Raw genomic sequence first — 23,189 nt, 5'->3', positions numbered from 1 at the left:
GATTTCTATTCCACAGCCAAGTCTTTCAGGGGTTCCCAAATAGATAAGTGTTTCTGTTAGCATATGTTATTCATTAGATGTCTGACCTATAAGTATTTCAGAAGAAAATATCATGTATCATTTTCATGTCAGATTCAATTCACTTGAGTCACTCTCCTCCTTGAACCAGATAGAGATATTCCCGATGTAAAAATAATATAACTAAGTTATTTCCCTAAGTCAGAAGAGGACACAGTTTTATAGTTAGGGTGGTACACACAATCTCTTTGAAAATCCCTGATGTATAAAGCCTAGCCTCACTTTGGGGACATTTTCCAATTATCTTTTGAGAAGTATAATCTGAAATACAGAGAAAATATTTCATTTAGTTATAAGACCATTTTACATAGTTATTTATTTCATTAGTGATTATTTTTTATTTATAAGAAAATGCAAACTTCTCTCAAATATAACCATGTCAGAAAATTACCTATTGACAATTTTTAAAAATAAAATATGAACATAATTCAGTACAGTGGTGTACAATGAGCCTGAGTCAAGGTGCATTTTTGACATCTGATGAGTTACTAAGACAACTTACAAACAGGATGTATCTGAAAGCAAAAAAATTCCTTGATCCACATAATTGTTCCTTTGGTAACAAGCTTGAATTGGTAGAACTGGACATGTCAGCAAGCACCCCAGTAGAGGGACACTCACCTCTGTGCTACTATGATACTTAGCATCAGAGTATAGAGATACAGGTTTCCTATGTTCCTGGCCTGGGAAATTCCACTGTGGAGCCTTCATTGCTCAACCAGGAGGCATTCATAGCAACTTAGTCATGTTGGGGGAAGAAACTTCTGTCTTCTGTGATCTGGCTTGTCTGGCAATACAGCTCACATCAACTGCTCCAGAAAAGAGAAATCATGACCTTGCCGGTCATTTCTCCTAATGTAAAAATGTGAAATTAATTACAAAACACGAGTTCCTTAAATAGTAAATCAGTTGCATTATTTTACAGTAATGCCATATTTCCTCCTAATTCGGGGTCAACTTTTAGTACTCCAAGAAAGAAGTGAGTGATACCACAGATGGTGGCTGGAATGAGAAAGGAAGCAGCAGCATATGTGGCCACATTGCATGGGTAGCAGCCACACATAAACCAGTCTATCGTTAATCAGTATTAACATTTGTTGGGTCAGCAACTCATGGATATGCTAGCAGTTTGAAAACCTCTTTTATCCTCTGGGCCCGAAGCTAGTTTTAAGTACCTGATAATCAGACTTGCTAACCTTGTTTCAGAAAGACATTCTCAAAAGCAGTACCTCCTTGAGTGAGATTTTGAGGAAAGATCTATGTAAGTTTAAGCCTAAAGGAGAGATATAATCTGATAGAAAAGTATTAGGAGGTGATTTATGTTGAAGGTAGAAATATTTACAGGAAGGGGGGAAGAAAAGCAGAAACTAAGAGTGAGAATGGAGTGACTGAAAAAAATCAATACATTTATTTCAAAATTAAAAGATAAATCCCTATTTAGGGACAGAAAATTTCTGTTTACATTGTAAACATTTGGACCTTTAAAAAAAATTGAGTAACAGATGGAATTCTTCATGGAAACAAAAGTGAAAATCTCACCAGAAATTCTTAACAACAGGGAGAAAAAAAGCTTAAAAACCAGTGTTAAGATACCTGGATTGCTATCTGTAAAGAAATAAAATTATTTCATTCTTCTACAGTAGACTCTACTTAAATTTCAAATAAATCAGAATTTTAAATGTAAGAGACTGACTCCATGCAAATATTAATGTTAAACATTTATGAACATCTATATAACATGATAGGAGAAAAAAAAACATGATAGGAGAAAAACATAGTCTGATTATAACTGTAATTCCAGGAACAGTAATGTTAATGCTTTACGTATACAATTCCTTTAAAGTTTATCCCATGGCAAAAAATACAGACTATAGCAGAGTAAGAGACAAATTAAAAAACTGAAGAAAATATTGGCAACTTATATGACAGAACAATGGCTTCTAACTAGGAAAAAAAAAAAAAAAAAAACCTCCAACCCCTAAATCCAAAAACCAAAACACAACTGGGCCAGAAACATGATTAGAGGGTTTTTCGAAAAATGAATGCAATGGGCCAATCATCACAAAAAGTGATGGATTTAATATGACAGCAAGTTACCATTTCTCATGCTCCTATGGCAAAAATACACAGAAGTTGGAAAATATCTTCTGTGACTGAGACACATGGCTCTTGTGGGAATGTGAAATGGAGCAAATCTTATACAGGGACTTTAGCAATATTGAGAAAGATTACCCTATGTCTTTCCCCTTTATATAAGCAACCCCATTTCCAGGAATCCATGTGCAAAAATATACTAGCAATTGTACAAAAACTATGTAAGTCAGGACATCCATTGCCACAGTATTTACAACAGTGAAAGACAGGAGGAAAACTGGTATTCCATAGGGAATTGCTTGAAAAAAAAAGTATAGTATGTCCCAACAATGGTGTGAAAAGTAATTAATATTATTTCTACATACTGCAAGGAGAGTATAGGTAGGGTATATTGTTTGGGGAAAAAGAAAGAAGGAGAGACAAGTTTATATAAAATGCCCTTGCTTATTTAAAAAGGAATAGGAGAACTACACTTTTGCAAGTATGTTAATAAATAGAAAAAGTTAAATTAAGAGCTGTGGAAATAATGCCATGTGAATGGGTTGCATAATTATAATGCAGAGATAAATACAATTTAAGAATGAAATCTAGACATTTTGGAATAAAAACATAATAAATGCTTTCATCTATGTATTGAGTTGTTGGCTTAACCATGTTGAGAAGGATTTTCTTCAAGAGATTTTAAAAAGCCATGAGTTAACTGTACTTTTACAGTAAGATATATCACAAAGACAGCTCAACTGCTTACATAAATAAGTAAATAACTAAGTGAGCAGGAGAAGAAAAAGATAAAGAGAAAGAAAGAAAAGAAGGAAGGAAGAAACGTAAGAAGGAAAGAGGAAGGAAGGCCTTCAACTGTTACTAGTGATATTATTTCAATTTCACTGGTGCTGTTGTTCTAATATCCCTATCTATATATGTGTGTGTGTTTCTATGTCTTTATTTAAAATAAAAAAAACCTCATAAGTATTCATGTTAAATGTAGTTCAAAATCAATATTTCGGCATAAGAAAAACCAAGAAAATAAAAGGCCATAAAGGGAGGTGCCTCAAATCATGGGGTCGGCAGTCCTGAATATCTGTGTAGGAAGGGAGAAGCTAAGGATGTCAGAGCAAGGCAGTACCTGGACAGAGAAAAAGCTGATCAAGGTGTCCAGATCATCCAAATGTTAAAAAAGTATTCTAGTTGAAATGTCACCAAGTTAGGGACATTGGATAAATGTTTTGGGTTTTCTTTGAAATCCCACGATACCCGTGTCCCAGTAGTAAGGATCGTATTCCAGAATTAAGAACTATGCTGGAGATGTAAGTGAACAAAGAAAAAAACTCACAAACAAACAAAACACCCATGGACAAAATAAGAAAGGGGATAGGATGTGCGACTCTTTTAGCTGAGAAGATTGGCAGTGAAGGTGACTTGGGGGCTAGGAGCTGGAATTACTTGAGGGTATCTCTCTTCACATCTAGTAGTTGCTGCTAGCTTTCCTGGACTTAAGCTGGAATTTGGGGGTGGAGCACTTACTCGTGGCCCTTCCATGTGTCCTGGGCTTCATAAAAGAAGAGAGGAACTCAGGGTTGTTGGATTGCCCACGTAATGGCTGAAGATGTCAAGTGATCTAATGAACGAGATGGAAGCTGACCTACCAGACCCACGTGTCCTTAGGTGAGTCTCCCAGAAAACAAGTGAGACACTCAATCTCTTTCTCTGACCTTGCCTCAGAAGTCAATCAGAATCAATCTGTCACATCCTTCCCCAATATAAGCAAGTCAAAGTCCTATCCAGACTCCAAGGAGAGGTCATGGGCCACATCTATCAATGGGAGAAGTCTCAAAGAGCTTAAGGATATGTCTAAACACTGTCCAGAAAAGCTAGACCAAAAGCCTCTACAGCTTTGTGGTGATCCAAGAGTCATTTCAGTACCTGCTAATAAAAAACAACATGTTTCAGGAAAGAGCATAGATTTTACAGTCTCTACAATGTATCATCCACAGTGCTCCATATACAATTAAGATAGCTCTGAATCATTTAGATGAACTTAGATAAAAAGTGACCCAGGTTTAATAGAAAACCCAGAAAATCTTTCTGGACTTAGCATAAATTAACTATAAAATATGTTTAAGAGCCTATAGGAAAATACAGATGTAATGAATGAATATATGAGGAGGATTAGAAAGTAAAGTAAAAACCGGGGGAAAAGAAGAAAACAGAAAAACTCTACTGAAATATACAATATCGGATATCGAAATTCACATGATGATCTACAGAGCAGATCTACAGGGAGAGATTGGTCAGCTGGAAGCCCCTGCAATAGAAAACACGCAGGCTGTAGGTCAAAGAAGAAAGGTATGAACATAGCAAACTTGGTGCTCAGCAGACGAGGAAAGTAAAAATAAATCAAGCGATTTTGAAGAAACAACTGTCATAAGTTTCTAATTTGGTTAAAAATATCAGCTATGTATTCAAGTACCAGGGTACAACCACAGTAAAAAAAATAAATAAACAAAAGGACGATTTTAAAAAGAAACTATGCCTACTGTTTCGGAAACAAATTACTGAAAACTCAAAGACAGGATCTGAAAACATTATTAAAATCAAGACAACAGGAGCAAAATTGAGTCACTTATGCTAAGTCCCAGGTCACTAAACCAAGATTTAATTTATGGAGTCAACCTCTCCCAGAAATGGAATCTTTAACCCATCAGCCAGGAGTCACCTGGTGACCACTTGGGTGGTCATCGGCCTGGTGGATCCCAGCCATTCCTGAAGGAAAGTCACCTGGCCACAGGTCACTTTTTTTTTTTTTTGTAATTTCCTTGTCTCTACTTCCCTCAGCTGTGAAAGTCTTTTATTTTGTGCAGCAACTTGGAGCTCCTTTTTATGTGCTAGATGGAGTGCTGCTCGACTCATGAATCATTGAGGAAAGCCGATAAGATCTTTAACATTTACTCAGTTGAATTTTGTTGTTCAACAGCACTCATTGAGGAAGGCAAGAGCAACAAGGTGAATGGCAGCTGCCTTTGATCCAGAAGCAATGGAGGCCTGTTACTGAACACACTGTCTCCGTTTCTGTCGCCTCCCTTCCTTGGCATAAATGTCTCATGTGAGTCTCTGTGTTTCCTTTTCAATTTATTCTAATATTTTTTGGAGCAGAAAGCCTAGATCTCCCTGAATGCTGAAGTTTATGGAACAGGGGTAACCCAGGAGCTCATGAAGGAGTTAGCTAAGTGGAATCCTGTTTGTTCTTGGCACCGTTTTTCCCCTTCTGACTCCCCTGAGTAGTTGGTTCATTGTAACAATTCTAGATCGGATTGATCGTAAACCCTGGGGGCATTATCTAAAATTGCAGATAGGAAAATCCACCTGTTCCCTGGGAGGAGGCACTAGACTCTAATGGTAGTTTGGATGGTTTTTCCAGGAATGAATTATGATGAATTGGTTTATAAAGACTGGCTAATTGTTGACAGGAAAGTCACAGAGCACCCAGCTGTATTTGGAAGGCATTCACAAAACTCAACAGATAAGGCTTGCGTTGTTATCCAAAGCCCTGGAGAGGGAGCATGGTATGCTGCTCGAGATGGGCAGGGTCAGGGGTCAGGGTGCCCAGGTCCCCGAGAGAGGGTAGGGATGGCGGTGGAGACCCGGTTAGGACCACCGTGGCCTATCCTGGGCTGCCAGAGCCTGGCATCAGACATCACCATCCAGACCCTGGACATCTCACCTTGAAACAAAACCAAATGCGTGCTCCCTTGGGGACTCACCAACCTTTCAAGGCAAGGAAGCTGGCAAATAAGGTAGGCATTTCCAAACAACGAAAGGCATGCAAGCACACAAATATGTCCTTCAGTACCGCATTTTTCTTATTGTCTTGCTCTCCCTATCCAGCTGGGGGAAGAGCTCAGCTCTCACTTTTCTCACTCCAAGCATGTGTTACCATTCCAGAAGATCTTACACGCGTGAGAGCACTCCTCCATTTAATGGGATAGTTTACACACCTCCTGATTTTCTCATGTCATGCTTCCTGTCAGCAAGGCCAGAGTCTTATCGAAAAGAAGGGAAAGGATCTTGGCTCCAGTGGACTTCAGCTGCATTTCCAACTCCAGTTTCATAGTCAACGATACTGTAGCCCACTCCTCAGTTCTGACTTATGACTCTTTTTACCTTGGGGGACGTGCGGGGGTGGCACTGAGTTTGTTTCCAGAGCTCTCCTTCCAGGAGCCTTCCACACAAGTTAAAATAATCCAGAGAGTATATATCCAAGTTTTCATCTGTGCAATCTCTGCATCTCTCCGGGGTGACACATATTATGTAGCCTTGCTCAAAAGCACATTTTTATTGTTTTTGCCCCAGGAAAGCATTTGGTTGCAACAATAGAAGCCTGTTCAAATTATGTAAAGGTGAATTTGGTGTTTGGAAATAGGTGACAAGGACAAGTGATGGAATGGGTCATGATAAGAGGGATGCTCTTGTGATCCAAGGTGGCATCTCATGCTTACATGGGTTCAGATAATTAGAAGGACTCAGACTCCACAGAACACATCCTTGAGAGACTTTAATAAAGGTGAAGGATGTGGTAAAGCAAAGGAATGGCAGGCACACATCTGGGCCGAGCACCTGCTAGGAGAGACTTAGTAGGTTTTGAGTCACACGAGACACACTTTGTGGATCATGAAACAGCAGTTATGTGCAAGAAATCTTGGTTTCAGGAGACACCAGGCATAAGTTTCCAACAGGACATATCAGGCCCCATTGGTTACATACCCAAGTCAGGTTTGTAACCAGTTACATGATATGCAAGCCATCAATTTACACATTGCTACATATCTGAGAATCTCTAGGAAATTTTTGAGGTTTAAATAGCACGATGAAAAATCACTAATTAACCCCCTGTGCTCTTGATTTGGTCAAGAGTGACCATCAATCTTTCTGGAGCTGGAAAAGAACTCTATTTTACACACAATTGCTTTCTTTCTTTGTCTCTTTCTATGGCAACCTCGTTTCCCTCATCTCTTCTTTAAATCTTCTGTTTTCACAGCCTCTGTGTGGACCTGGTCCAGGACTGTTACCAGTGCTGACCGTACTGGTCCAGTGCCCTTTAGCGTCATCTTAGAATTCCCATCTGAAGGACGGTTACTACTGGTTGCTGACCAGCAAATGGATGACTTGCCCTGGAGGTAGGTGTCCCCTGACAGCCCCCATGGCTTTGGTGGGTGGTCTGGATCACCAACACAAACGTATTTCCAAAAAAGTTCTGAAAATGTGCAGGCTCCTTTCCAAAATGCCATTGCATTTCAGTAACCCAGAAGAGTTGTTCACGAACTACTCTGTGGGGGTCAGGACAGAATTCAATGCCCAGAGTGAAATGACAAGTGATGTAAACCAGGTGAGCTCTGGTTTACTCAAGCCCCAATTGCAGTCAGAGAACTCCTCCGCTTGTATCTATTTAAAAAAAAAAAAAAAAAAAAAAACTTTAAAAAATAAGTTTAAATTTCACCACATACCATGGAAATCCTTCTGAGATACTACATAAATCGTTTTGATAGATTAAAGCAAATTTGAAAAATTATATATCCTATTAATTAGAGATCTCATAGTACGAGGTTATAAATCAAGTCCTTAATTATTCGAGAAAATTGAAGTCAGTATCCCTGCCTTTGCAGTTTGCCCTGATAGACAAATATGTAACTCATTATGGACTGCCAATAAAATATATCTGCATTTATTATTAAAACGCATACTTAAGTTTATCTAAATGAGATTAACATGAGAAAAGTAAGAAAAATGGTTACTGATTAAGACTAACTCTGTTCCATTAGAAAAAAAGAATGAAACAGTATGGAAAATGCTATTCTTGAACCCATCCTCAAGCCCATTGCTTTAGAAAAGGGGAAGGATGTTATCTCATGATCCCGAGGTTTTATTGCTCTTCTACATAGCAGAAAAGAAAGCATTATCTAGAAAAGGTCAAATGAAATGGAAAGAATAAATCCCCTGTGGAATTCCAATGAAAGATACATTGATTATCCATAAAGGCAACTCATAATGGAGGACTTAAGACAAAAAGGTGTAAAAATTAGATGAAAATATGTCAGTTACCTGAGAAAACATGCACTACTCTTCTCTCCCCTTTGCCTGGAATTATAAAAAATGAGACATTCTGTGGCCCTATTGACATAAACTTAAAAACACGCAAATGACCCCCAAGTGTTAGAGGTCATAACAACGGTTACCTTCGTAGGAGAAGTGGTGGCAACAAGAGGCTGAACAAGGGAATTCTGAGTCAGTGGTAATACCCCTTCTTTTCTGGGTTGTGGCTACACTGGTATATTCACTGGGGAATTTCATCTAGCTCTGTGCTAACAATCTTTCCACTTCTTTGTATCTATACTATTTATCAAAAACAAAAGTTTGTTTTAAAAAAAAATGCCCCCAAATGGAAACTTTCAGCTGTTCATTTTTTATCCTGTTTCTCTTGACTCAAGAGACAGTAGAAGTTTTCCCAAGGTTTTCAGAAGCTCCAGACTCTGAAGTCTGCACAGGCTAGTGTAACACCCAACACACACACACACACACACACACACACACACACCATTGTGTGTCCCAGGATGTGGTTTCAGAGTCCACAACAAGCGTACACTGAATGACTGTTTGCTCAAGGACCCAGTGCATGGATGTGCATCAGATGCCCTAGAAAGCTATTAGGCCAGGAAGCAACAAGTAGATTTAACACAAAGGAAGTTGTCATGAAAAAATAGAACAGTTTTAGTGAAGTGATAGTTTATACTTTAAGAAGTGAATAGCAGGAGCACCTGGGTGGCTCAGTCAGCGAAGCGTCTGCCTGTAGCTCAGGTCATGACCTCCAGGTCCTGCAACTGAGCCCCACATCGGGCTCCCTGGTAGGTGGGGAGTCTGCTTCTCTCTCTCCCTCTGTCCTACCGTCCTGCTCATGTGTGCTCACTCTCTCCCTCTGTGTCTCTCTCTGTCTCTCAAATAAATAAACAAATTCTTAAAAAAAAAAAAAAAAGAAATGAAATGAATACCAGGTGAAAAAAATCAGCCATTGGGAGCCAGGGCTGCTCTCAAGAAGAGCCCCCTCATCCTTTCCTCCTGTGAGAGCCTGGGGTCACGATCCAGGAAATTGGCCCTCCTCTGGCACCTGATCTTGGACTTCCAGCCTCCAGAATCCTGAGAGTGGCTGCATTTATAAGTCATAGCCTATAGGATATAGTCTATAGGATTTGCTATAGTAGCCTGACTAGACTATGATATCATCCCAATTAAGAAAAAGCTAAGGGGATCCCTGGGTGGTGCAGCGGTTTGGCGCCTGCCTTTGGCCCAGGACGCGATCCTGGAGACGCGGGATCAAATCCCACATTGAGCTGCCGGTGCATGGAGCCTGCTTCTCTCTCTGCCTGTGTCTCTGCCTCTCTCTCTCTCTCTCTGTGACTATCGTAAATAAATTTAAAAAAAAAAAAAAAAGAAAAAGCTAAAAGGAAGAGACTGAGACTCCGAGCAGCTGTGTGATGGTTCGCAGATCCTCAGGTGCCACTTATACCGAACCTGGCACACAGGGCCTGTTCAACAAATACTTGATAAATTCTAGATAAAACGAGTAAATATGATAGAGAAAGAGAATCGGAAGAAGGAAACTAGGACTCTTTGAATATAAAGTCCGTCCTCTTTCCCATGCCCTGCTTATGGTACATTTAGATTTTCCATATAACAGAAAGGAGATCTTTGAATCTTCAATCACGTACGTTAAAGTAAAAAGAAATTCTAAAATATCATCATATCATCGCCTCTTAAATCCCGTTAGCCTCCCGAATGTGCTAACGTTTGCTACGGAAGCGAAAAATCTCTTGTTCTTATAGTGTCTGTGTGATAAACTTAATCTACAGGCTAAATCTCAACCATAAGCTTCAATTAATACACACAAGACCGATTCTTTCGCCCTGAGTCCCACAGTAGAACAACTGGAGTTTAGATTTTGAATGAGATAAACAGCTTTATGAAAAGATAGAAGCTGGGATTATGACAGCTCAGCATTACTCATTAAATATTATAACGAGCATATGCTGTCTGCGTCTAACAAAGAGAGTAAGATAAGAAATAATCAGTTTTGGCTCCTGTGTAGTATTTTATCCACTTTCATCTTCTATAATTCATAAAGCTACTTGATAGCATTTTGGAGCTTATAGTCTTAAAATTATAACTGTTGTATAATTTAATTGCAAATAACTGGGCCATCTCATTTAAATTCTCATTACTTTGACATTTTCTAAACCCATGGAGTCCTTTGAGATTATCTTAGTTTGCCAGAAAATTATCAGACATAGTTTGGAACCATTATAAAAGTTTGAGAATCATTACCTTTGAGATTCTTTTTTTTTTTTTTTTTTTGTTCAGTAAAATCACTGATGCTGAAAACTTTCAGCTGTTCATTTTTTATCAGTTTTTTTCTACCATTGATCTTAGCCCAGAAACTTGGATCCAAAGAACTGTCTGAACACTAGATTAAATATTTCTCAGAGAGAAAGAGGGACAGAGACAGAGAGAGAGAGGGGGACACAGAGACAGAGATGGAGGGGGCGGGAGAGAGAGATGCATTGTACTCAGCATAGCACAGACATGGTTAACTAACCTCAATTTAAATTGAGTTTTGTTGTTTGATAACTTTTTCTTCTTCAGGCTGGAGAAGTACTAAAGCTGCACTGATTATCTTAGCTCCCTTTAGTTACCAGGAGACAAAAGAATTAGAATACAAATGATTCCAAGGTGTTGACACGGGGAGGAGGAGACTTGTGACCAGGAGCAAGCACAGGATTTTTAGCTTCATTTCTTGAAATGCATTCCCAGATGCTTCTTTTCAGGGACCAGATGATTGGATGTCAGCAGATAAACCACCTAACTCTCCTCTTCCCTGCTGAACACGGGTCGGCCCCTTTACTCACACACTATGTCGTCACAATCGGCTAAGACCCTCATCACAGAAACTTGTGCTGATATTCACACGTGTCCACAAAGTGGGTCGCACTTTGCGAGGCGACGTCGAAGTTAGGAAGTCACATGTTGCCTGTGGTGGAACAGACACAGCTACACCCGGAGATGCCTCTTCAGCCTCCTCAGATGCCGAAATGTGTTTTTCTAATTGGTCTGGTTGGCCACTTCCCGACGTGCAGCATTGAAGTGGGCAAGCTAGAATTCCTATCACATTTAAGAACACAAGATCTGTTCTTTCCCACAACATATGTTGCTTTTATTGAAGAGATTCTCATTCCCTATCCTAAGTAAAAATTACATCTTGTCTATTAAATAAGGAACGAAGCTTCCTTACAGAGTATGACATTCTTGGCCTGACTTGCAAAAACAATCAGATACATGTAAAGATAGAATTTAAAAATCGTGGAGAACAAAAATTCTGCTAAAATCTGAGAATATGGAAATTCCGGTAATATATTTCTTGAGATTAGTATGACTTTGATAACAAACTAGATAAAGATAGGAGGATACATTAGCAGGTTAATTTTATTTATAAATTAGGGACAAAACTCAAACAAAACCATGGTTAGCCAACTTCAAGTGTGTATTTTAAATATATATATTTATGTACATGATACATTATGCATTATGCATACATCCCATTATTATCTATATATTGACCAAGGCTTGCTTATCCGCCAAACGTAAGACTATTTTAACATCAGAAAATTTATTATTATAATTCACAAAATCATTTAACCAAAGAAGTAAAACAGTATGATAAGTGAAATACATTACATAAGACACTGCCTGAATTTTCATAATTTATTTTGGAGTCAGTGTAATGAATTAAGAAAGATTCTGCTTATACTTTCATATTCACTTTTTATAGAACTTTTAGAAAAATAAGAATTTTTAAAAAAAGACTTTATTTATTCACAGAGAGAGAGAGGCAGAAGGAGAAGTAGGATCCATGCACGGAGCCTGACGTGGGAATTGATTCAGGGTCTCCAGGATCACGCCCTGGGCTGAAGGTGGTGCTCAACCACTGAGCCACCCGGGCTTCCCCAAAAATAAGAATTTAAGAAAATGTCCATGATATGTACAAACTAGCTAATACTAAGCTACAGTAAACATCATTTTCAGCAGAGACAACCCTTAGAAACAGTTTCATTAAGATAAAAAAACAAGATACCGGCACCCATTATGGATGGTCTTGTTCACTATATCATTTAAGAGATGGTCAAAATAATAAGGAAAAGAAGAAAGACAACGGGATCACCATCTGGAGGGGAGATGTAACGGTATAATTATACCATCGTCAGTAACACTGTTATTTCCGTGTCAGTAACATTGGAAAATGCAAAATCTGTTAGTTTGGGAAATTCCCCTACACCATGGAAAAACCTTTCAGCAAATGAAATGGAAAAGATTTACAGTTCATATCAGCAACAACAACTTTAAAGTACCCAGGAACTGACTGAACCAAATATGCAAGTGTGTAATGGTGGAGAAAGTTTTCGCAATACCTTGTGAATGTGAAAATCCTCTCAGTCAACGGACAGATATGCCAAATTCATAAACTAGAAAATTTAAGAAGATAAAGATATTAATTCTCCTCAATGGGATTTCAATTGAACTTCAGCAGGTTTGGGCTGGGCCGGAGAACTAATTCAAAAGTTTACAGAATGGGTACGATCCTCCAGAAAGCAAGGTCATTGTGAGGAAGAAAAACTCATCTACCCTAAAAAGCACAACCTATTAAAAGTCTCAGGAGGTAAAATTTGTGACCAGATACTTGAAAATTAAACAAAACAGCTGGTTCCCTGATCCTCCTGGGAGCTATGCTTCCCTGTGGGTAGAAATTCTTTAAAATCATGATGTAGAGAAATACTACTTTTTTCAAGAGCGGGCCTTCAGCCCTCTCCATAACGCACTGAACATCCCAGTATTTTACAGAAATTCCTTTTTCACCTAATCCAGCCCAAGTCACCCTGCGTTGCTTAAAATTAAGAATCCTGATGGACAAAATACCGCTAACCAACGCCGAATCCTACAAATTGACAAGAACGAGACAAACAGTTCTTTAAAGAAAATAAAATCTTGGAATTAACTATGAAGTTTTAAATTCAGTGCAGCAGATCCCTCTGCCTGTCAACCCAAGTTAGCCGAGACCATCTGTTTCACATCTTCCCCCGAGCTCACAAAATACACATAGAAAACAAATGACTTTTCTTTCTTTTTCTTCATAAAGTGCAGCCACAGAGTTAATATGCCTCTGTGATTTCCTCTTTTCCTTTGGAATCAAATTACAGACCCTCAACCAAGCCTTTCCCCGACTTACGGATATTAAGGCTGCAGGGTGTTTTCCCCTTTTACTCATTTTCTTTCTTTCTTTCTTTCTTTCTTTCTTTCTTTCTTTCTTTCTTTCTTTCTTTCTTTCTTTCTTTCTTTCTTTCTTTCTTTTCTTCTTTCTTTCTTCTTTCTTTTCCTTCTCTTCTTTCTCTTCTCTTCTCTTCTCTTCTCTTCTCTTCTCTTCTCTTCTCTTCTCTTCTCTTCTCTTCTCCTCTCCTCTCCTCTCCTCTCCTCTCCTCTCCTCTCCTCTCCTCTCCTCTTCTCCTCTTCTCTCTCTTCTCTTTCCAGAGCAGTCTCAGGTTTATAGCAAAATTGAGAGGAAGGTACAGAGATTTCCCATATACCCCGGCCACACACACACATAGCCACCCCCGTTATCATTGCCCACCAAAATTTTTGTACATTTGTTATGTTGATGAACCTATATTGGAACGTCTTTATCACTCCAATCCATGGTTTACATTAGGGTTCCCTCTTAGTATTGTACGTTCTGAGTTTGAACAAATGTATAGTGATATGTATTCACCATTATAGTGTTTCTTTCTTCTCTCTGTAGGAAAGAGGTGGTAAAATTAGCGCCGCAATAAATATCCTGATATGGATACTAGAGGCTTTTAGAGTGTCTGTCTTCAGAAATGGACTTGCTGTGTCATCCCAGTTAGTGAGACAAAGCAGAATGCATTAAAAAAAAAAAATCATAGTCTCCTACTGTCACTGATTGATAGGACTTCATACACATGTTTTCCGTAAGAGGAGAAATATACATTTTAAGGTACACTTTAAAAAAAATCTGGCTCTATTTCTAATTGTTTTCTCTTTTTCTAAAGATTTTATTTATTTATTCACGAGAAACACAGAGAGAAAGAGAGAGAGAGGCAGAGACACAGGCAGAGGGAGAAGCAGTCTCCATGCAGAGAGCCCGATGTGGGACTCAATCCCAGGGCTCCAGGATCACTCTCTAGGCCGAAGGCAGGCACTAAACCGCTGAGCCACACAGAGATCCCTGTATTTCTAATTTCTTAATGTGCAGGAAAGACATCCATTGATGCAGATAACATGGCACAGTGCTGGGTTTCCCACTAGAATTCCTGGTTCACCCTTGTGGTCACCACACCCTGAAACCTCACCAGTCAGTGAAGAGCACTCAGGTGCTCCAGCGTCTGCAAGGTGATTTGCACTCTTGTCTTTACTAAATGTTGCAATGGCTCCCATTTTTACATTTTCAACAGCTTTTGTGCCACAAATAGCAATCAGACAATTCATTACTCAGAATAGATTCAACCTCATAAGGCCTCTGCATTCAAATGAGGGACCGCCCCCCCCAGCCCTTCGGTGTGACACTTTACATCTAGAGGGTCAATTCTTCCCAGGCTCACTCATACATGCTCAAGTTTTCATCGTCTTTCAGTGTCTTCCTTTGTTTTTGTTTTTGTTTTTTTTTTTAATTTTTATTTATTTATGATAGTCACAGAGAGAGAGAGAGAGAGAGAGAGGCAGAGGGAGAAGCAGGCTCCATGCACCGGGAGCCCAACGTGGGATTCGATCCCGGGTCTCCAGGATCGCGCCCTGGGCCAAAGGCAGGCGCCAAACCACTGTGCCACCCAGGGATCCCCCTTTGGGGTTTTATTTGAATCTCCTGCCTTCATTTCCTTCTTATAAAACCCATAGAGGCAGCACACTTAAGACAGGTGCACGGTGCCCAGCATTGCTGATGGCATTTCAGATGGTTTGAGCAGCGTGTTTGTGCCTCCTGGGGCTCCCAGTGCTCTCAGGACCCCACGAGGAGGCCGGCGCTGTGGTGGGACAGCTCTGTCTCCAAGTATGTGTCCTGCTTTATTATCTGGTCCTGACATTCGTGCTTCTTCCAAGAAATGGGCTCAATCCGTCTCTGTCTTAACCTCTTTCCCTGAGATCAACACTAATTCAACGAGCCTCCTGAAGGGAGTAATGTCACCCCACAGCAATTGGTTTTACAGGTGTTTATGGGAACAATAAAACATGTTCCCTCCTCTTCCAGCCCTAATTGCAATGCAGCTTTCTACTTACCACAAATACATCTAGGTATGTCTCTTTGGGCTTCCCCAGAATACTAATACATTGGATAAGGATTTTATTGGAATAAAAATTTTATTTTTTGGTTGTTTAATTGGGTGATTTGTTACTTTACTCACAATGTTCCTAAAAACCTCTCAGCTATTTGATGTTGACAGTGAGGTCTTCATGGGCGAAATTTTCGACCTGCAGCACAACACCTATTTGACAATAATCATGCCGCTAAATTGGGTGGGCATAAGCATTTTTTGGTTAGAAGCTTTAGGAAAGAGTCTTAGACTTATTTTTATATGAGTTTATCTGAAGTATAGTGTTCGAAGCCGACTTTTAATTTCATAAACAGCTTCATTCTGAGAACACAAATTCAGTAGGTGAAAAATGGTACGCATAAAGAGAGGCAAAGCAAAAGCATGCCACTTGACAAATTAGATGTGAATAATTGATCTCTCCATCTGACTTGCTAACTACAAGCTTGAATCATTTGGGAAAAAAAATGTGGAGACTGAATACAGAAGTCTCACCAAAAGTCTCTTTCGCAAAATTGCCATCAGCAAAGACAAAGGGAAGAAGGGAAGGAAAGAAAAGAAATAAAAGGAAGGGAAGGAGAGGGCGTTAAGAAAATGAAGACATAAAACCTAATTGGTGGTATCAATAGTGTCTGGTTCTCTTCTTTTTTTTGTTAATGTTTAGCTACCTCTTTACTGTTTTAACGTTGGTTAATGTGTCATTTCAGTTTTAATCTGCTTTCTAATCTTCTATCTGGCTCAGCTAATAATATTCATCCTCCTGTCTATATGAGCAAAATACACAAAAAGTGTAATTCAGGTAGTTTGTTGCTCATAATTGATTACTTCGGTGTCTCCGAAACCCCTTCAGTATTATATCTTCTTGCTTTAATACTTTGAATAATTACTATCAATTATTCATTTCACATTTTCTACTTAGTCATTGCCTTTGTTATTTCTATGTGGGATAAAGAAAAAATAATTATCAGCTACACAATATCTCCAAACGTTTGTTCATTTTTACCTACTTGAAATAGTGCTAACAAACTAAACTTCTTGGTATATAACTGCTTGTTGAAATGGAGCTTAGTGTCCATTCTATTCTTATTCTGTGATATGAGACTATATATGCAATGTGTGTATAATATAATATGAAATAGTTACCATATATACAGTATATATAGATACCACATCTTAACACTAGAGTAGTCTTCCCACACACTCCCATTTCCTTATTCATTTTTTAGACCCAGATGAAAATATCCCACTTGCATGTGACCTCCTGAAATGCTTCCTCCTGTTATTTGTCCCCTCCATTTTATTCCACAGCTTTGCACGCTAATATTTATACACTTTGTGGCACATAACTATGTCTCCTTCCTCACTACAAGATACTATCTTTTGGGTGACATCCTGTTTTAATCCAATTCAACCCCATGAATTATCAGTCCCTAAGGTGTGAATATGAAGATGCATAATCCTTCACCAGGCGGAGATCACAGGCTTCAATTGAACGTGATGACTATTTGCATGATCTATGTCTTTTTTTTTTTTTAGGTAGATGGATGGTTTTAATTTCATTTTATTTTATTTTTTTAATAAATTTATTTTTATTGGTGTTCAATTTGCCAACATATAGAATAACACCCAGTGCTCATCCCATCAAGTGCCCCACTCAGTGCCCGTCACCCAGTCACCTCACCCCCCACCCACCTCCCTTTCTACCACCCCTTGTTCGTTTCCCAGAGTTAGGAGTCTCTCATGTTCTGTCTCCCTCTCTGACATTTCCCACTCATTTTTCTCCTTTCCCCTTTATTCCCTTTCACTATTTTTTATATTCCCCAAATGAATGAGACCATATAATGTTTGTCCTTCTCCGATTGACTAATTTCATTCAGCATAATACCCTCTAGTTCCATCCACCACGTCGAAGCAAATGGTGGGTATTTGTCGTTTCTAATGGTTGAGTAATATGATCTATGTCTTGATTGCTGTTAGATGACATTTCAGAGCAGCATTTTAAAAATCCCCTCATGTTCTCAGGGCTTAGGAAGTATGCTGAATTATATTTTACTTGAATGAGATATTATCTAACTTAAAGAGGCTGTAATTGCCATGATGTTTCAGAATCATTTGTACAATACCATAGTATTTCCAAAGGTTTGGTTAAAGTTCTGGAAAAACAAAAAGAGAATATCATAGAGTTGATGGTATGTTGTTTTTGTAAAAAAATAAATAAATAAATTACCTATGCAGAATTAGAACTATATACATAAACTAAATTTATATTTTCCTTGAAGAACATTCTCTTCTACAAACATCCAGAAAAAAATACTATTAATTAAGCCCAGTAATGGAATGGATGCTATTTGTTCACTGAGGCATCCAGCTTGTGAGACAGCATGAGTTCTCATCATGTGTAGGGATTATCAAAGTAGAGTCGCTATTAAAGATAACTGTGAAAGGGACACCTGGGTGGCTCAGCAGTTGACTATCTGCCTTTGGCTCAGGGTGTGATCCTGGAATTCTGGATTGAGTCCCATTGGGTTTCCTGCATGCAGCCTGCTTCTCCCTCTGCCTACGTCTCTGCCTCTCTATCTCTCTCTATGACTCTCATGAATAAATAAACAAAATCTTAAAAAAAAAAAAAGATGACTGTGAAAATGACAGCCATTTTTAAATTCTGACAGTTATGTAAATGGAAATCCGAGAGTTTTAAGCATGTTGTAAAATGGTACTCTTTGTTATCTTATTCTTGCTTTATACTGCTAATCTTTAACCAGGCAGAGATATTAGGTGTAAAAAAAAATATATAAGTGAAAAAAATTTAAAAACATAGGATCATTTAGAAAAATAGAAGAATAGATATAGCTAACTAAAAACTCTTTTCGAAAATAGAAGTTTAAATTAAGGACATTTCCCAATTGGAAGAAGGGACAAAATCATAGGCAATATAAAAGAAAAGGTTAGAAATAAATAAATTAAAAGTACTAAAACTTAGAACAATATAATTTCAGAAAAAGAAGTAAATATAAATAATGAGAAACAGTTACTGAAACAAGAAAGAGAAATCTCCCTAATTTAAAAAGATGAAAATTTCAAGTTAAGGAAAAGAACATAATCTAATTATTTACAGAGGGAAAAAAGAAGATCACATACAAGGAAATAAGGTTAATATTTTTCAATGATAAGAGTGGATGCAAATGACAATAGAATAAAATTGTATTTGTGACCCAATTTTTGTTTCTGTGACCCCAGAACAGTGACCTGTTCTCTTGGGATATCTCCCCTAACGATGCCAAATGGTCATTGAAGTTTAAGGTACAAGTACAGTTGAAAAGTTCAGAGGTAGATAAACAGACTGGCATAGAATTTTCAACATTTTGAGAATAGGAAGCTCAGGACCTAGAATTTTATATCCAGGCAAATTGGTCTTCAAATATTAATCATACATGTTAGTTAATGATATATAGTAATGATACACTCAGGCATACAAGGCCTCAGAAGGTTTGCCAAACACACTTCCATCAAAAATAGTTTTGGAGGGGGCACCTGGGTGGCTCAGTTGGTTAAGCATCCGACACAGTTTTGGCTCAGGTCATGATCTCAGGGGTGGGGGATTCAGCTCCAGGTAGGGCTCCACCCTCAGTAGAGAATCTACTTGAGATTTTCTCTCCCTCTCCTACCCTTCCCCTCTGCTCACACACTTGTGTGCTTTCTCTCTCTTTAGTAAAAAACAAAATATTAATAAAACGGTCTTGTAGATGAGGCAAATATAGGAGATATTAGAGGAGATATATTAAATAAAATTGATCACATATCTTGGTAAAATATGTCTTAAAAATAGCTACAACCAAAGAAAGAGTTTGGAGGTAAACAAGGAGCCTTAAAGAAATTCTTGGTACCATCTCATATACTCTAGATCCTGTGTACCTTCTCCCTTACCAAGCGCATAGCTCTGGTGTTGTACTATTATAGATCTCTGGATACTTAGCTCATGGAGACCCACAAACAACCCCAACACACTACAGTAAAAATACAAGAATTTAAGCCTTTTGTCCTTTTTGTACTATCCTTATGCTTACTGAAGTAACTGTCACACAGTGTTTAATATTTCTTTCATTGAAATGAAAGACTGACTCCCAGGAAGTGAAGTCATTTGTTTGCTTGGTTGGTTTTGTTCTACAGTCTTCTCTCTACTAAACAGCACTCAAGTGAAAATCTGATGTCACATTTTAAGGTTAATATATCTTTTTACAAACTCTTTAAAATTATCTACATAAATTTATGTTTATTAATTTGTGCAAAATAAGACTCTGTTTTAAACACATAATTCTAATTTAATTTGGAATGACTCATTATACCTCTAATTCCCTTTAGCTTTCCCATGCCAATAGGTTCATGAGTCTCCTCATAATGAGCTGCCAGCTTGTTTCATCAACGAAAATCTTCCATTATTGTACTTCCTGACTACAGTGACTGCTGTATTTTGGCAAAAACTCTGGTGCTTTTTCCCATACATTTTCAGTATGAATCATAGTCTCATCATTTTTTAATTTAATAGTGAGGCATCATAACAAATTAAAAATAACCATTCACCAGTAGGAGGTCTGCTATTTATACTTCTTGTGAAGGATATTCATTTCTTGACTACATGTAGAATTATTCTTTCTGGGATGCAAATAGAAAGGTATTTCTTCCACAGAATGGAATTTCAACTAATGTAGTTGATAATGGGAATTGGAATTATGAAGTATTTACATTTTTTGTAAAATTCTGAATTAAGCTAGCTAGTGGATGCTAATGTGATTTTAAGCATATTTATTCTCAACATGACCCTAAATATCTGCATGATTAGCCTATAATCAACGGAATCTGTAGTTTCATTAGAATATGTTTGGTTTTCTCTGTGTGATTATTATAATTTGGTACAAATGTACCAAGAAAAGAAAAACAGGGGCAGCCTGGGTGGCTCAGTGGTTTAGCGCCTGCTTTCAGCCCAGGGTGTGATCCTGGAGACCTGGGATCGAGTCCCATGTCGGGCTCCCTACATGGAGCCTGCTCCTCCCTCTGCCTGTGTCTCTGCCTCTCTCACTCTCTCTCTCTCTCTGTCTCTCAATAATAAATAAATAAAATCTTTAAAAAAAAGAAAAAGGTATACTTCGAAACTCAGACTGTATCATTCTAACTTTTCAGCTATCATAGATCCCTCCCCTTATTCCTGCAAAATGACAATAGATTATTGTAAGTTGTTGGTTGGCTCTTCCATTCAAACCTAAGTTCTACATCTTATTTGTTCTGGAATCAAGAAGATCTCATAGGTTGTGTGGTTAAGTAGGAAAAATGAATGGAAGAAGACTTTTGCCTGAAATATCATCAAAGAATGGCTTCTGTTGATCTGCAATGTAATTCCATTCATATGACTCTGGGGTTAAAAAAAAGCCATGGAAGCATCAAAGTCCTGTAGGCTAGATAATTTGTAAATTGATTCCATGCGCTTCTCCACTATGTTATTTTGATATTGATAGATCATAGAAAATGACAGAGAAGAATAGATTTAGAAGTTATTGGCTAAATTAAAAAGCATTTAAATTTTAAAATCTTTGAAAAACTACTCTTGGCTATTTACTTGATGAATTGATTAAATAGAATTTGCTTTTTTATCATAAATATGTCTTATTAACAATGAAATATTGTATTTTTAAAAAATATTTTATTTATTTATTTGAGAGAGAGAGAGAGAGAGTATGAGCAGGGAGAGGGACAGAGGAAGAGTGAGAAGCAAGCTCCCCGTTGAGCAGGGAGTCCCATGCAAAAGTGGCTCGATCCTAGGATCACCTAGCTCATGACCTGAGCCCAAGACACACTTAACCAAATGAGCCACATGGGTACTCCATGAAATAGTTATTTTAACAATAAAAATGTTCTTTATCAAGTATTTAATATGATACAAACATCACTTTTACCACTATAGCTATCAATATAGATAGAGGAGAATGAATAGTGCTCAGATATATTTCATTTCTCAGTATAATAGAAATTAAAGGTAGTTTGCAATGGGATAAAACTGAAATTCAATTGTAAACTTTGAATAATATATTTTGGCAGATGAACAATAGCAAAAATTAATATTCAAACTATTCACATATCTACAACGAAAAATCTAAGACCATAATTAATTATTATTTTAATAAGCTGGGGATGTGGTTGCAGGATATGGGAACAGAGACAGTCCACACTCAGTATGGAAGCAGAGGCTGGACTATTGAGGCAGCATAGATGAGTCTTGTGAGTAAAGATATAAGAAGTTTGGCCTAAGACCCATGAGGAGCTGTCAAAAGATTTTAACAGAAGGTTATTAGAATCAGCTGTGCCTGGATATCAGATTTCAAGTAGTTCATGCCAATGCTTAACTAAGTTAAACAGTTAAGCACCATTTCTGACAAATGCTATCTGTTTTATTTATCTCACAGGTATGGACTTCATCCCAGAAGGAGGTGAACAAAAAGGGGCAGGATATGGGAAGAGAAATTGAGCCTCTGTTTCTCCATCTAAAAATAAGTGACAAAATCAGTATCATTTTTACTGTGAATATCACTATTTTGACATACTGGTTTAAACTGAAGGAGGTTAATGTGGTTGTTAAAAAAATTTGAGTACTTTAAACAGATAATGAAAAACAAACTATTCAACTAAACCAACGCGTAAGTCAGGACAGTGGTTACCTTTGAGAGATCAGCAGCGATGTGAGGGATTTTCAGTGAGTTTCTGAGCTGTTGGCAACAGTGTGCCTCCATTTGGGGCTTGCTACCATATATGAAATATGGCATAAATGTCAAACATAAATAAGTGGAATCTTAGAGGCAAAAGAGAAATAAAAAATGAGCAAAAATATGTGTGGAGAGATATGCCTGAATTTTTTGTAAAAATGATGGAAGATATCTAGCAACCGATTTAAAGCACTGCATTTAAAAAGCACCAAAGCAGGGGGCAACTTGGTGAGTCAGTAGATTGGGCCTCCCATTCTTGATTTCAGCTCAAGTCACGATCTCAGGGTTGTGACATGGAGCCCTGGGTGTGGCCACACTCGACATGGAGTCTGCTTCTGCTTCACTCTCTCTCTTCCTCTGCAACACTCTCCCTCCCCTCGCACCTGTGTGCACGTTCTCCCTTAAAAAAATCATATAACATTAAATTAAAAAGGCACCAAAACAAGATAAATGTAGAAGAAACCAAATCTAAGCACATTGTGACCAATCTTGGAGACAAATCTTAAATAGAAAATTTATTGTTAAAAAAATGCATCAATAATATACCACCTGCTGACTTATAAACAATAACAATAGTAAGCAGAAGGCATAGGACTCATATTTGCAGATTACTTAAAAAAGTAATTACCAACTGTGCAGGAAAACATACCAAACTTGCGAGTGCTATGTTTAGAAAAGCCTCCTTCTAACGTTGCCCTTGGGTGGCATCTTGAAATGTGGTTTTCAGGACGTCTCAGTAATCAGTTAACTGGAAAGGTGTTTATCATGCCTAGTCTTTTTATGAAAACATTATGGCTTATGTGGAACAACTGCTCTCCTGGGAGTCTAGAATTTGGCATGTGCTAGACAGCAGGTGTCA

At 38.1% G+C, this 23,189-nt stretch overlaps 2 long non-coding RNA genes across 2 annotated transcripts; one reads left to right on the top strand and one right to left on the bottom strand.

The window, feature by feature from the left end:
- Positions 1 to 1,463: 1,463 nt before the first annotated feature.
- LOC125753733 (uncharacterized) lies at positions 1,464 to 11,278 on the bottom strand. Its single transcript, XR_007406191.1, has 2 exons — positions 10,811 to 11,278; positions 1,464 to 7,608 (listed from the first exon to the last, which is right to left on the bottom strand). It is a non-coding gene; the product is annotated as an uncharacterized LOC125753733 (long non-coding RNA).
- On the top strand, positions 5,137 to 22,418 carry LOC112656256 (uncharacterized). The gene is made up of 3 exons (XR_003134218.3): positions 5,137 to 5,272; positions 7,205 to 7,343; positions 22,034 to 22,418. It is a non-coding gene; the product is annotated as an uncharacterized LOC112656256 (long non-coding RNA).
- The last annotated feature ends 771 nt before the right edge of the window (positions 22,419 to 23,189 follow it).

The sequence above is a fragment of the Canis lupus genome, chromosome 26 (genome assembly GCF_003254725.2).
Source record: "Canis lupus dingo isolate Sandy chromosome 26, ASM325472v2, whole genome shotgun sequence".
Taxonomy (NCBI): domain Eukaryota; kingdom Metazoa; phylum Chordata; class Mammalia; order Carnivora; family Canidae; genus Canis; species Canis lupus.
Note: the sequence above shows the minus strand (reverse complement) of the source record. Positions and strands in the feature narration are given on the sequence as shown.